The sequence below is a fragment of the Papio anubis genome, chromosome 15 (assembly GCF_008728515.1).
Source record: "Papio anubis isolate 15944 chromosome 15, Panubis1.0, whole genome shotgun sequence".
Lineage (NCBI taxonomy): Eukaryota > Metazoa > Chordata > Mammalia > Primates > Cercopithecidae > Papio > Papio anubis.
In genome coordinates this window covers 82,130,885-82,147,179 of record NC_044990.1, presented here as the reverse complement: position 1 = coordinate 82,147,179, position 16,295 = coordinate 82,130,885, and the positions used below count along the sequence as shown (strand labels likewise).

The following is a 16,295-nucleotide window of genomic DNA, read 5'->3' as shown; positions in this document are numbered from 1 at the left end:
CCCCAGCCTTGGTGGAGAGGGTCCATTCCAAAATTGTTCATCTTTGGATATGCTCCCTAAGCTGTAGGGTAGCATATCGTACCATTATTTCTTCTTATACTACGGTAATTATTTAGATTAAACCTCTCCTATTTAAGTAACCATGTAGATCATGACTGGACCCAAACTGTCACAACACCATGAAGCAGAGATTTAGGTAGAGTTGCTTAATTTAGTGCCTGTAGGACTTCAACAAACTCCTGCTGACTGAATGCAAGGGTAACATGGAGTGAAGAATGGAAGCTGGAAATTACAAACACTAACTATGTCCTCATGACTGGCTGCAGAAATGAAGACATTAGAGTTTTGCACAAACCCTTTCATGCATAAGTATAAACATAACAATTACTATCTAATTTCTCCTCTACACTATCCCAACAATGTAATCACCAAGAAAAGGACTAAAGGCATATAGGGCATGTGTATCCCCATTTTGCATCTCTCCCTTTTGGGGTAGGGAGGAGCATATCTTAGCTTGTATGAAGCATAGGTTTATCACTCTGGATGACAATGCTGTTCTTTTTAGGGCATGAATATTTAGCTTTGAGTAAGAGTGTGTGGAAGATTACGAATAGTTTCACACATTTCTACCACCCCAGATTGCATACCTCTGTTCAATGGGACTTTGCCTCTCCTCCAAGTAATATATAGAATCTTGAATCTCAGTTGGCTCAGTGACTTAACAAAATGTAACTGATCGCTGCTCCATAACTTCTGAGACTAGGCGTTGAGAGAACATGCAGCCTCCAGTTTCACTCTTTGGATTGCTGGTCTGAAAGGAAGTTAGTCTAAGCCTTCTGTGCCTGTGAGCTCGGGTGGAGGACTCAGTGTCCTCTGTCACGTGCAGGTACCAACTGCCAGAAATGTGAGTGAGCCTACCTGTACCTTCCACTTGGATGTAGCTGCATCAGTAAACCCAGGTGAAACTAGGAGAGAAAGAGAGAACCCATCCAACCACACCACAGAATCCTAAGAAATAATAAGTCATTGTCAAGTCACGGAGTTAGCAAGAACTAACTGAAACAAAGTGAGTGTGTGTGTGTGTGTGTGTGTTTATTGACAAAGAAGTAGACTGTGCTGGGTCTTGTTCTCTGTGGTTGATTTGGCACCATTGCCACCCCTTTCCACAGTCTCTGCCTTATTACACTCACTCTGGGAAAGTGCATTTCCCAAGTCCCTGCCCTCTATGCTAGACAAGAAATTCCAAAAATAAAAGCACTTCCTTGAAATTTGGAAATGAGAAGAGATGGGAAAATCTATCCCTTTCATAATTATATATTATTACCTATGACTGTATTATTATTTTATGTATATTATTAATCGTAATTATATATTATTACTTTTATTCTATCTCCAATTTCAAAGCATCTCTGATTTTTATTCTTCAAGACAGATGCTTAGAATTTGGATTTCTGAATCACAGTATGTATACTTCAAACATGAACAGATACTGTCCACTTACTTGGAAAAACTAGTGTTTTATATTAAAATTGGTATTATATGATAATGTTTTTTCTTAATTATACTAGTAATACATTTTGTCAACTCTTCCAACAGGGAAGAAATAGTATCTTAATGTTATAAGTTGCATTCCCCTGATTAGCCAATGAAGTTGGGTATATTTTCACTCATGTATTGACAATCTATGTTTTCCTATAGATTGTCTATTCACATCCTTTGTCAAAATACGTTTATTTTTATTTTTCTAGGAGCTACATGCAAATAATGACTATTGATTGTTTTAAGTGCTACAACAAATTTCTCTCAGGCTGTTTTGACATTTCTTAAAAACACAACTAAAGATACTGAAATTTCTCATGCCTATAATTACAACATTTTGGGAGGCCAAGATGGGAGGATCACTTGAGGCCCAGAGTTTGAGACCAAGCTGGGCAGCAGAGCAAGACCCTGTCTTATCAAATAAATAAATAACATAAAGGTATGAAATTTTCAGTTGATTCTTCATCATTAATTGTACTTGATTCTTCATGTATTTGTTTCATGATTTCTGGGGTTTTCCCCAACCATTCATCTTACTAAAATTCAATCTTCAAATAAAATTTAGTCATCTCTCTTTGCCCTTATTCATAGTTTTTGTTGATTTTTTCATTCCTCTGATTAATCGGTTTAAAGAAAACTCTTCAAGCATTTACTGTGTAGCCAGTATGGTTCATTTCAACATCTGTCACCACATAAAATGTCTTTCCAACATTATTGGGCCATCTGGCTTAGTTAGGCATCGTCTGTTTGCTAGAACAGCGAGAAATTCAACCTTACTTAGGCAAAAATCAAGACCCATGATATGAATAAATGGATATGCCACATTTCCTAGTAAAATGAAATATACAAAGCCTTCAATAAGAGGAAAGGAATTTGGCATTATCTGTCTTTTTCATGGCACAATACTACTCAATTCTACAGGTCTCTGTATTTCTGTTCCCTTTGTCTTCTTCGAAATGCCAGAAATTCTCTATTTATTTGAAACTTTTCTTTGTCTAAAAACAGCCACAAAAATGAAACGCCCAGATCCTGAGTTTATATGAACACACACATTTCACTATAGCATCTGGGTAGTGTAAATCTTACCTGTATATACTCTTTAGAGGTAGAATGCCTGTATTCAAATCTCAGCTTTGCCACTGAAAATTCAGCAAACTATTTTAACCTGTGACTCAGGACTGCTTTAATGAGAATTAAACAAGTTAACTGATGTTAAAAATTTTAAGAAGTATCTGCATACATAAATGTTCATTTTTCTTACAGAATGATTAATTCCTAACTTGTTATTTCTTTACTCCATTCCAAAATGCTAATGAGGCAAACTCGTTCAGAAGTGAGTATGTCAGCTTTTCTGTATTAGTCAGCTTTCACAGCAGTAACAACTAACCAAAATGCTTCAGTGGCTTATGAGAACAACTTCTATTTCCTGCTGAGAGGTGACAATGTGCTAGCAACCCTTGCTCTCGGTGTCTCCTCAGCCTCGGAGTCCACTCTGGGTGCACTTGAAGACCCTTCAACCCTCCAGGCACTGTGGGAGCCCCTCTCTGGGCTGGCCGAGGCCGCAGCCTGCTCCTTCTGCTTGCCCAGAGTTGTGGAGAGAAACGCCTGGACTGGAACTCAGGTTGTGCATGGCGCTCGTGGGCCAGCACGAGTTCCGGGTGGGTGTGGGCTCGGCAGGCCCCACACTTGCATTCGGAGCAGCCAGCTCGTGCCACAGGCCTGAGCAGTGAGGGGCTTAGCACCCGGGCCAGCAGCTGCAGAGAGTGCACTGGGTCCCCCAGCAGTGCCAGCCTGCTGGCGCTGCACTCGGATTCTCGCTGGGCCTCAGCTGCCTCCCCGCGGGGCAGTTCTTGGGACATGCAGCCTGCCATGCCTGATCCTTCCCCTCCCCCTCCCCCGGCTGCAGGTTCCTGCATGGCCCGAGCCTCCCTGACGAGCACCGCCCCCTGGGCCACAGCACCGGTCCCATTGACCACCCAAGGACTGAGGAGTGCCAGCATAAGGCATGGGACTGGCGGGCAGCTCAGCTTGCAGCCCTGGTGTGGGATCTGCTAGGTGAAGCCAGTTGGGCTCCTGAGTCTAGTAGGGACTTGGAGAACCTTTATGTCTAGTTAAGGGGTTGTAAATACACCAATCAGAACCCTGTGTCTAACTCAAGGTTTGTGAATGCACCAATCGGTACTCTGTGTCTAGCTGTCCTGGTGGGGACTTGGAGAACTTTTCTGTCTAGCACTCTGTGTCTAGCTAAAGGATTGTAAACGCACCAATCAGCACTCTGTATCTAGCTCAGGGGTTGTAAACACACCAATCAGCACTCTGTCAAAATGGACCAATCAGCTCTCTGTCAAAATGGACCAATCAGCTCTCTGTAAAGTGGACCAATCAGCTCTCTGTAAAGTGGACCAATCAGCAGGACATGGGTGGGATCAGATAAGGGAATAAAAGCAGACTGCCCAAGTTAGCAGTGGTAACCCGTTGGGGTCCTCTTCCACACTGTGGAAGCTTTGTTCTTTTGCTCTTTGCAGTAAGTCTTGCTGCTGCTCATTCTTTGGGTCCCCGCCGCCTTTGTGAGCTGTAACACTCACCCTGAAGGTCTGCAGCTTCACTCCTGAGGCCAAGACACGAACCCACCAGGAGAAATGAACAACTCCGGACGGGAGGGACAAACAACTCCAGACGCACCACCTTAAGAGCTGTAACATTCTCTACAAAGGGCTGCAGCTTCACTCCTGAAGCCAGCAAGACCACGAACCCACCAGAAGGAAAAAACTCCAAACACGGCCAAGCATCAGAAGGAACAAACTCCAGACACACCATCTTTAAGGACTGTAACACTCATCGCGAGGGTCCGCGGCTTCGTTCTTGAAGTCAGTGAGACCAAGAACCCACCAATTCCAGACACACCGCTGATGATACATTATGATTTCTGGTCAGCACTGACTCCTCTGAGCTCAGCTTGGCTTGATTTCACAAGTCTTCTTAACTCACGTGGAAGGGATGTTTCTCTTTGGGCCTCAGGGTGATGGAGTAAGAGGATACAATATGCTTTCTTGTATTAGGTGTGTATTGTAGTCCTCATTAGTCTGGAGTTTTGTAATTAAGTAAATAGGTCTACTACCTTCAAAGCACACATGCCGTCCAAGAAAAATATTAAAGAACAGCAAGAAGATTCTGGATTTTTCTAGAATACCTTTCATGGCCTTGGTTCTGATGGGCTACATCTGGACTGTTCTTTGCATCACATTCCCCCTGACTTCTTCCATCCCATGTTCTCATCATTGCTTGACTTCTCAAGTCTGACAGGCTTCATATTTTAAAACTCTAACCTTATCCTTTTCTTTATAAAAACAATTTTTGTTTGAGTATTAAGTTGTATCATACTTTTTAATGTTCTACAACTCTAGGAGATTTTAGAACATGGAAGAATCTGTGACAGAGACCATATGTGGTTCCCAAAGTGAAAAATATTTACTATCGACCCTCTTCAGGAAAAGTTTCTGACTTTTGTTCTAGAATATAGTTAGGACATCAAGAGGAAGCTCTAAACAAGGGTAACTAAATCTAGTTAGTCTAATGGAAAGCAGAAAAGAAGTTGTAGAAACACTTTTGATAGTATGTCTTCAAATTTACTGGATGGCTGTAAATTCACCAGCTGCTGTGAGTACTGGCTGTACAAGTTGCCCTCAGTGAACCAAAGCCACCCTGCTGAATCAGGGATTATGTGACAGATCTCCCCAGCACCCCACCTCACCTCACACTGAGCCCTCAGCCAATGACTGACCAGTAGATTGGTACGATGAGTCACCTGACACCTTAACCCAATGGGAGGGCACCTCGGGAATGCAATTCTTTCTACATAGTTTCCTGTGGAATCGGGTTGAATGTAGACTGCACCTTAGACCACATTCTTGCTTATTTTTCTGTGCCTTACTCTTTCGTTCTTTTTCCAGAGAACACATTCTCAATAAATAATGACTCACACAAGAATTCTTGTCTAGGCTGTCATTGTAAGGAAAATACCCTAAAAGAGAAGACAATAAGAATGAAAGCTATGGCGAAGCAGTCTATGTTTCTTACCACAATTTTACTGAGAGAATGAAAGAAAACGATTCTCTGGCTTATGTGTTGAAACATGACGTCAAGACTTTATTTTGATCTGGTTAGATAATTCTCTGGCCACAGACAGATAAACATAAGCCAATATACATGAGATTGTCTTGGAATTAAACTTCCCATTCCTAAGAAAGCACATACTAGTGTAAATTCAAGGGCCTCCCCCGCCAAACAAAAAAAATAGTCAATGTATTATAGAGTTAGATATGTAAGGATTGCAACAAAATTAAAGTACAAAAATACATAGATGTATATATGCATACTTGTGTGATGACAAAGCTAATATTTATGTAAAATCTATTTTCTTGACATTGCCATATATTTTACAGAATAACAGTTGCTGCAAAATTATTTAATAAATTTAGTTTAATTTCATTATTATAAAGATATATTTTCAAATGGAATATAGGTGTAAATAATTTGCCAATTACAAAGATAGGAAGGGATGTTTAGGGCCCAATTCAGAGAATTTGTAAGATATGTTGAAATTTTTTTTAACCATTAAACTCTTCTTCAATAAATACAATGTACCTATAAAATCATTAATTCTTTTTCAAAACAGATGATTACATGGTAAAAATAATAATAATAAAGAAATGGCTGACTCAATTACTACTTCTTTTGTTTGTTTTCCAGAATGGATTTTTAAAAACTGAATTGACTAAACGGAACAGCTAATTTTGGAAACAAATGGACACAAACATAGTGTTGAATGGAATGGAGGATATTGGAAAGGGTTTGGAAGAGCACCAAGAATAACTTAACTAAGCTCCCGAAGGAGCAGAAAGGAAGAATGTGTCTCAGCATTTATTGTAAGAACACATTTTGATACAAAGTTGCTTGTATTTCTTAATGGCTGTGCCCAGGAGAAAACCCCTCATATTATAATAGCACATGGGCTTTTTTTTCAAATAAAATGTAAGTAGGTAAAGAGAATGAAAGGTTTGTTCAACAAAAGAAATATGCTGCTGGGTGTGTCTAGTTGAGTCTGTCTCTATGTCTTATACATGTATTTTACTAATCTATCCTTAACTGTTTTTTAATGCATTTTTGTCTACATTTTAATTCAACTCTCAGAAAAGTCGATTATGTGAACCTCTTATCTAAAAAGCTCTGTTATCTGAATTAGGCCATGTTTCTGTACATGCATCATTTACGTTAAGAACTTCCCATCCTTATCTGAAGTCCTCATTATCCAAATTAAGTCTCTGACCTTCTTTCCATTTTGCTAATTGAAGTTTAACGATAACAGAATTCATATTCTCTGATTTATGAGAATGAGGAGAAAATAAGTTTCCTGTGTAACTGGACCAAAAAAATAATCATTACTCAACTGTGTAAAATGGCTTATTTTGTGGCTGTTTCAAGTTCACATATTAAAAAAAAAATCACAAAAAAATCAGTTTTTACAGGAAACAAATTATAACATATGAGTCATTGGTGAACTGTCTTCTGGACAAGGAGAAGAAATCAGTAACAGGGGCAGTTACTAATTTCTCTGGAAAAAGGTGAGGGACAGAGAGGTAGACAGAGAAAGCTTTAATCACTTTAGATCTTGCCGCATCTCCACATTGGCATCCAGGCTTTCTTGGGAAGGGAGGCAAGGAATCTCTTGAGGTACCAAGAAAGGTAAATCAAAGAGCAGTGGAAATGCTGAAGACTTCCAGAGTTAACCCACCTCAGAGCGAGCAGGTGACAGGAACCAGGAACGCTATACTGTGACTCCAATTGGCCACTCTGCCCATTTTCCTCCGGTTTCTTTCTGTCTCTCTCTTCTTTTTTTATTTTTTGTAGAGACAGAGTCTCACTCTATTGCCCAGGCTGGAGTGCAGTGGCAAGATCACAGCTTACAGCATCCTCCAACTCCCGGGTTGGAGAGATGCCCTTGCCTCAGCCTCCCATAGCCGGGACCACTGGTGTGCACCACCACGTCAGAATAATTTTTTAATGTTCTCGTAGAGATGAGGTCTCTCTATGTTGCCAAGCTGATGTCTTCTTTGTTTTTTATACCCATTTTCAGCTTTCAAAATAATGATCAATAACAGGAACTAAAGAACGTTATAAAAATCCATAATTCATAATGTTTAAGGTCTGCAAGTTTAGATGGACAGATATAGAGATATGTAATTAAAGTATAATTATGTTCAAACATAGGTTTATATTTATTTTATATTTTATTAATCTATTTCAGAACCTAGAAATACATGGGCCACAGTAAAGGAAGGAAATCTGAATGCCTGTGAAATGCTTTTTTAAAATACATGATAATATATTATCTTGATCAGAAACATTATTTTAGCTTGTATTAAACAATATAGTGTCCATTATTCCTGATTAAGTATGCTTATAGGATTATACGAGAGAACCAAAGGGTCTCTCGTATAATCCTATGTGGTTATGTAATCCTAAAAGAGCCTTTGGTTGTCTTGTATAATCATGTGTACTAATTTTGTACAATCCTGAGTGTACTCGTTTTGAGAAATGTATCTGCAAGATGAAGGGTTAATCATATAGTAAGAATAAAATACAGTCCAAGTGTTATGTTATTAGAGGTTACATACTCTGAGAATGACTTTCCTCTCACTGGTTTCCTCAAATAACAGTTTAAGTGGGAACCAACATTTTATTTCTCAGTGAGTTAGATTAAAATGAAAATACCATTATTAGTAATCTACATCACGTTTCTTTATAGGATGGTTTTATAATGGCAGATTGAGGCAATAAAATAGCATGAAAGGCTTGATCCAGATTTACTCAGTAAATTGAGTTCAACTTATTATTATCTCTTCAAAGAGCAAACCTTCTGTAATAGCAGCTCAACTTAGACATTATGCATCCAGTAAAACAAAAAGAATGAGTACATCCTGGAATACTTTAAAGTAAGGAAAGGCTATGTTCTGGTACTATCCACGGTGCTCATATAATTAAGGCTTCAACTGTTCCCACCTCCCAACTTCTGCCCCAAGAATCTGGAAAAAGTAGTGAAATGTATCCAGTGCATTTCCTCCGTGCACTTAGTAGGCCCTGCTCCTCACACCCAGGGTTCCATCCAATCTTTGCAATAGGCTTAGACATTAGAAGTACAATCACTTCCATTTAACACGAGGACTGTTAGCTAGGGCAGTCGAGGTGCTGACTCCAGGGTCCCTGGCCTTAATCATCGAATAGCACTGCCCCTGAAGCAAATTAGGGAAATGTGGGAACTCCAAGAAACACAAGATTTCAGAACGAACCTGAATAAAATCTCTTACCTTCTCCATATCCTCGTCCTATGGATAGGACTCTCCGTATCTGATGGAGAGAAGGTCCTATCACTCTCTATTGAGGAGAAAACTGCAAACATTTGAGAACTAGGACAACTTTTTCTGGAAAAGCTTGTGTTGACAACAACAGTAACAAATGTCATGAGAGGTAGGAGGCTTGCATTAATCAGGATTCTTCTGGTTGCATGTAACACACATTAAATCGGGGATGCTTTCGGCAAAAGGCTGCATTTATTGAATCGTAAAATACTTCAAAGGGCACAAGGCCTCCAGAACAAATGGATGTGGCATTCAGAAATTCCTTCCCGTCTCTCCACTTGGTCCCTGCATCTGTCTCTGTTTTTGTAGAACACATGGTCCTCAGTTGACCTGAGGTTTTGCAGCAGCCTCTGGGCATTTTACTGTGAGACTCTCACCTTGACGCAGCAAGCAGGAGTGATTACAGAGTAGTTTCCAAATTCTCTTCGAGACAGTGCTTAAAATTAGTTTTCCGTGGCCTTCTCTGAGGTTCGCTCCTTCCAGCAGTCTTGTAAACACATAATTTTCAGAATTAAGCATAGTTTCACCTGAAATAACCAGAGTTGTTTCAGTTTTCCTGTGCAAACCCTGAGTGATGCAGAATCTTAATAAAAGAATTTTAAGTTTTGAGTAAATGGCTGTTGGGACTCTGTTACAAATTGCCTTGCACTCTCAAAGTCGGCCTTCCAAAGTCTTGCCCATCCCTGGGAGGATGTGCTTCTTCTTTGATGCATTTCCAAATCTCCCAATCCAATTAGGCTTAGTTCTAATACAGATAATAGAATCATAAAGAATATTTTTATAACATGGATTGGAAAATCTTTTCTATAAAGTAAATAAATGGAAAAACTTTTACAAAGGATGCTGTTCTTTTTACATGAGATTAATGTATACATTAATTTTGTATACATTGTTATTCAGCTTCAGAGAGTTCACAAAGAAAAATATCCAATTCTGTTTCATCTTTATATGGTATGGAATTCCACGGTGTGTTCGCAGTTGTTTTTTTAATACCATAATTTAACGTATTCATCCTTATATTCCCTCACCTTCCGCTGACAGGCATTTAAAACACCCAAATGAAACTTCTATTACAGTTATGTAAATATGATAGCAACTTCTAGTAAGTTTTAAGTTCTTAGCAGGAAGGTCCTGTGGTTTATTTATTCTCATCAATATTGTGACCCACTGTTTTTTCTACAGTAGGAACTTTTGAACTTTTAGAATATTTTTGAAAATTAATAAAAATCAATTATAATGATAATGTCTTCATAATTATATAACAGCAAAACAAAACATTATTTTATTAATTCATTGATGTACTATTAAAGGCACCAAATATTATTTTTAATAAAAATTTTGAAGCAACCCAGTCTAGTCTCTTCTTTAAAAATATTGTTAACTGCAAGTAAATCTCTTTTATTTAGGTACTTATAGATTCTTATTTGGGAATATAGGTGAGAAACCTGGGCTGTTGTTTGTTTTATGTATGCATGAATGTATGTTCATAACATTTGGGGTTTCTCTGATAGTTTTTTTTTCCTTTTGATTTATAAGAATGCTTCGCAAAATAGGGATAAAAGCCCTGCTCTCTCATATGGGATACCAAGAGTTTGCAAGGTTTATCTTGATTTTAAGCTTTTTTTGATGTTTTTACTGCTTTCATGGGCTGGTGTTGAGTGTCTGCAGATTTTCTAGGCATGCAGTGCAAGTTGTAAGTTGATCTACCATTCTGGGGTCTGGAGATCTGTGACCCTTTTCTCACAGCTCCACTAGGCAGTGCCCCAGTAGAGAATCTGTGTGGGAACTCACACTGCACATTTCCCTTCTGCACTGCCCTAGCAGAGGTTCTCCATGAGTGCTACACCCCTGCAGCACACCTCTGCCTGGATATCCAGGCATTTGCATACATCCTCTGAAATCTAGGTGGAGGTTCCCAAACCTCAATTCTTGTCTTCTGTACACCAATAGGCCTGGCAACACATTTAACCCGCCAAAGGTTGGGGATTGCACCCTCTGAAGCAACAGCCTGAGCTCTACCTTGGCCCCTTTTAGCCATACCTGGAATGGCTGAGATGCAGGGCACCAACTTACAAGGCTGCACAAAGCAGCAAGACCCTGAGCCTGACCCACAAAACCAGTTTTTCCTCCTAGGCCTCCCAGGGTGTGATGGGAGGGGCTGCTGTGAAGATTTTTGATATTCCCTGGGGACATTGTCCCCATTTTCTTGGCCATTAATATTTGACTCCTTGTTACTTATGCAAATTTCTGCAGCTGGTTGGCATTTCTCCCCAGAAAATGGAGTTTTCTTTTCTACTGCACTGGCAGCCTGTCAATTTTCCAAACTTTTATGTTTTGCTTCCCTAAAATGATTTGCTGCTTAGAAATTTCTTCCGCCACCTAACCAACATGGTGAAACCCCATCTCTACTAAAAATGCGAAAATTAGCCAGGTGTGGTGGCATGTGCCTGTAACCCCAGGTACTCAGGAGGCTGAGGCAGGAAAATCGCTTGAACCTGGGAGGCAGAGCCTTCAGTGAGCTGAGGTCACACCATTGCACTCCAGCCAGGGTGACAAAAATGAAAGTCTATCTCCAAAAACAACAAAAAAAACCCCGAAATTTCTTCCACCAGATACCCTGAATCATCTCTCTCAAGTTCAAAGTTCCACAGACCTCTAGGGCAGGGTAAAATGTCATCAGTCTCTTTCCATAGCAAGAGTGACCTTTACTTCAGTCCCAAAGTTTCTCATCTCTGTATGAGACCACCTCAGCCTGCACTTCATTGTGATTGTCCATATAACTACCAGCATTTTGGTCAAAGCCATTCAACAAGTCTCTAGGGAGTTCCAAACCTTCCCACATCTTCCTGTTTTCTGAGCCCTCCAAGTCTCTGGGAAGTTCCAAACATTCCCACTATCTTCTTCTGAGTCTTCCAAACTGACCCAACTGATTCTTTATAGTCAAAGTACTTCATTAAATATTAAATACTTCAGCATTATCTATTTTTCAATCTCAAATTGAGCTAATATTCTAGATGGTCATTGCATCATAATTAACATTAGCTTTTTATTTAGACCTTAGACCAATCTCCATTCCAGATCCATTTCTGACACTTATTATCTCTGAATTGGGCAATTAATTTAATTAAAATTAAAACATTTTAAGGATCAGTTTCTTCAATTTTAAAATTAGTATGAGACTATCCATATCTCAAGGTTTTTGCACAAACTAAATGAAATAAACTATCTAAAATGTATATTTCTGAAGTGAGTAGTAAATAAAACCTATTATTAAGCATAATTATTGTTTTTCCCCTTCAGATGAGACTATAGACATTGATGGTTCCTATTCTTTTATTCTGACATGTAAAATTGGATGCCAATATTTTTCTGAGTAGATATAAATTTAATTAATTATTACAAAACACTTGGTGAAACTACCAGCCTCGGAATAAGATATCATAACTGCTGCTGAACTATACGATTTTTATAAAAATTTTATTCTGCTTTTGCACTCAGTTTTTTGGGGAAAAATTAATTCCACCACTGAGACTTAAAGTACAAAAAAAATCGTAGAAAGAATATTGCAGAAGTAGCTCTGTACTCACACACGTGATCGGCACCCAAATGGCTTACCATTACATTCTGGTGATGCTAAGTTCTCCACCAGCCGCTTATGATAAAAAGGGGTAGAGGGGAGACAGATTTTACAATCACAGCAATTAAAAATAACCCCTGCTACTGCAAACATTTCAGTAATTTAAAATACACCAGAGTTATGAGGAATGGTTATTGATTATATGAAAATACCTTAAAATAAAAGTGACAAGTATAGACCTTGAAATTGTTTGGGGTCTGCTATTAGGTCATCTTAGTATTGTGAATTAAAGGGGCATACACTTTTCACGATGTCAATAATGAAGCATTTGTTCTCACTCTTTAAAATTCTTACAATGGCTTTTCTCTACGATCAGGTGCCCTTTAAACGGATGGCAGTTTGTATCAGATAAAAAGTCAGTAGCCATTTCCTGACACAGAAGCTTTTTAGATCCTTAGATTAATATGCCTTGCTCTGTACTTTTAGCTGTACTTTGCTGCAGACTAGCAAGTATTTTCACAAGTGGAGATAAAGCTGAAGTCTACGCCTACGACATGTTAGTGGCACCTCATGGAAATGTGGAGGAAGGGGATTATTTAGAGTTCAAACTCAGGCCAGCCCACCCCACCCACTTCCCCGATTAAAAGTAAGGGTAAAGAGAAGGTCTTTTATATTTTGGGGGGTGGGGGAATCAGTACCTGTGAAATAGAAACTAAAAATATTGTGTGTATAACACTTATTTGAAAGATTGAGTGTAACATTTCAGGGAATATGAAGGTTATAATAAATTCAGTCAAACTGGTTCAAATATAATTATGTCAATTACACTTCACGAAATTCTCTGATATGGGTCCACGTTCATGGCTTTATTGTTTGTAATATGCCAATCCATGCCTTGTCTCTATTATACAAATGGAAATTCTCTTCAGAATCTCATAAAGCTTAAAGCAAATTAACAGTCAAGTTACATTCCTGAACTCAAATCCAATGGCCATAAATCACCTTCAAACATGGCCGATTAATAATTGATATGTTTTGATTTTGCATTATATTTGGTGGTCTTAGAAAATAATAGGAATGATTCAGTATGAAATTACATTTTTGATTTGTTCTCATGAATTGAGCCCACAGGCATAGATGTAATTTACTCAAAAATAACTGTTTTGTGAAACTTATTCCTTTAGTGTTAATTTTATCTTTTATCTTAAATAAACAACTATCTATCTAAATGTATATTTCAAGTAAAGATTACTAAAGGGATATTGTGCTGAAGTTACCAGCAGGTGAGGAGATAAAGATTTATTTATTTTAATATCTATAGAAGCATCTTTTGCCAAACTGGAAATGTTTTTTCCCTGTTATTTTTCTCTTACATTAAGTGGATTTGATATGGAAAGACATATTAAAGGATAGAAGACAATTAGCCTAACAAATATCTCAGAAACTGGATTAAAAACTTGGTAAAACTCAATAAACTTAATTTATACACATGTATCTCACGACCAGTGTTGTATTGAGTAAATAGAGATTAAAAAAAAAGATTCTTATGTTCATGATTTTCAAGAGTGTAACTTTGAGCACTGTATTGAAACGTTTGAAATGTACTAAATACTATTATTTTTCCGAGTCAAATGAAATAGCACATTTTCATTTAGCAATCAAAATGGCCTTGCATAGTATGTAGTCTACAAAGATTAGTTTATTTTCACCTTCTATGCTGAAAAATGATAGTCTAATCTATGATTTTCTAAATATCTGAGAAAATGGAAGCTTTATACCAATGGAAGTGTTGATATTTCACACGGCCCCATAGTTCTTCATTAATAATGGCCAATCTCTTATTGAGCAAAGAAAGATTAGTTTTGCATGATAAGGTTTTGGGTTATAAGCCATTTTCAGGTTATGAGGTGATACTATTCTATCTCATTTATTGTAGTAGGCTATAGTTAGGTCTTCCAAAAGAGAAGGATGTTTTCTAATGTGCAACATTTGATGAGAAAGTTGGAGAATGGTCAGGAGAACACTCAGTCTATCTCACTGCATAACTTCAATTGGTTCCAGATCATCTGAGTATTCTAACCTGCACCCAGCACATCAGAGGCAGTGGTAAATGTGCTGGAGAGAACTGTTTTGGTGAACTTTGAGAGTTGTTTGAGTAAATCTCAATGATCTTCTTTTATCTGTTATCATTTATTTTTTGTCAGACTAAAGAGAAAAATATATATAGCATGCTTTTAAGCTTGCCTCCCCACTGCCCCATCCCACCATAGTCTATTTCTTTAAGATCTTGTTCACGCCTTTAATTTTCAGTTGGGATTGGAAACAGGAGAAGGGGAGCACATTTAGTTGATGTAAAATGCCTATACCAATAGTGTCAATCTGCAGTGCTTTTATACTTTTATAAACAAATGTAAAATGATTAGGGAACATGGCAGCAAAGAAATTGGTGTTCCCCATTAGCATGCAACATTATATGCCATTGCCCAGGAGCATTTCTCAATATCAATTATTTTTAGGTGTATCTTTCTCCCAAGTAAGTCATCTACAAAAATGTGGGTAAAAATAAAACAGCTTCCAAACCAGACAGTGATTTAAAACTCTACACACAGACCCATAACATTCCATAATTTAGAAATCCCAGACTTTGGGAACTGAAGGCTCAGAGCAGCATGCTGAAAGCATGGAGAGGGCTTCACCCTGTGCACCTTGACCTTCTGAACCAAAGCTGACAGCCAGTCAACTGCGAGCCTCAGTGGTGCCCCAGTCTAACACATGACACGTGAGTATTAGCTGCAGTGACAGGCTGCTCTAACTTAGCTGTCATCTGGCCCATTCTCTACACAAACCATCAACATAATTCACTCTAAAGGGCTTTTGCAGAGGGCTTAATGCTTTCTCTTTCTTCCCTTGTACAGTGCAGAATTTAGGACAGCTTATTTTAATTTGATGACCTGAACTATGATCTAATAAGGGACAGCTGTGGCAGCTAAATCCCCAGGCTACTTATTGTCAATTAGAATGAATCCTAAATAAACTCCCTTCATTCCAAAGTTGACCCATTCTTAAACGGTAGGCAGAAATGACACTTAGAAAGGGAAATGCAGGGAACTGGAAGAAAGAGCCAATGGAATGCAAATACTATGAAAGAGAGGACTCTTCAAACAAAATTAGAAGGATGAGCAGTGATAATGACATTTTGATGTTGAATAATTGCTATTGAATTTTTTTTGAATTGTGAAAAATATCCATGGGGAGAACACAAAGGAATATCAAGCTGTCAAACAAAATGTACCATGCTATTAGAGTTCAGCTAAAAATAAATGTGTTCATGTGAATAAAAGTTATTTATTTAAATATAGAAGATAAAATGCCCTAGAGCAGTGGATTACAAACTTTCTCTTCTTGTTATTCATAACAAATATACATTTTGCAACAAGACTCAGGATACCAGTACAGAAATCTATATATATCTGTTAAACAAAAGTTTCTTGAAATAATATTGATCTTCCCATGTGGTAGGCACTCCAGTTGGTGTTCTGTTCTGGTTTCTCACTTTGAAGGAAAGCTGATCACTACCCATCAAATTCATATCACCACCCCCCAAAGGACAGGACCCGCAGATTGAAAAATGGTGTTTCAGAACTGGGAACAAAATACAAATAGAAAATTTCCAAACCAAATTTAAAGCACTTTAAGATACTCGTAATAAGAGAGGATTTAGCAGCCCGATGTAGAGTCAAATACATTATTGACTCATGCAAAAG

The 16,295-nt window shown here is 38.3% G+C and overlaps 1 long non-coding RNA gene across 1 annotated transcript in view; it reads right to left on the bottom strand.

Annotated features, from left to right (window-relative positions):
* Nucleotides 1-11,268, bottom strand: part of LOC110741736 — a 32,605-nt gene extending 21,337 nt beyond the window's left edge. The window contains exon 1 of the long non-coding RNA XR_002518504.2: nt 8,904-11,268. This is a non-coding gene — a long non-coding RNA (uncharacterized LOC110741736). The remainder of the gene's footprint in view (nt 1-8,903) is intronic.
* Nucleotides 11,269-16,295: the final 5,027 nt, after the last annotated feature.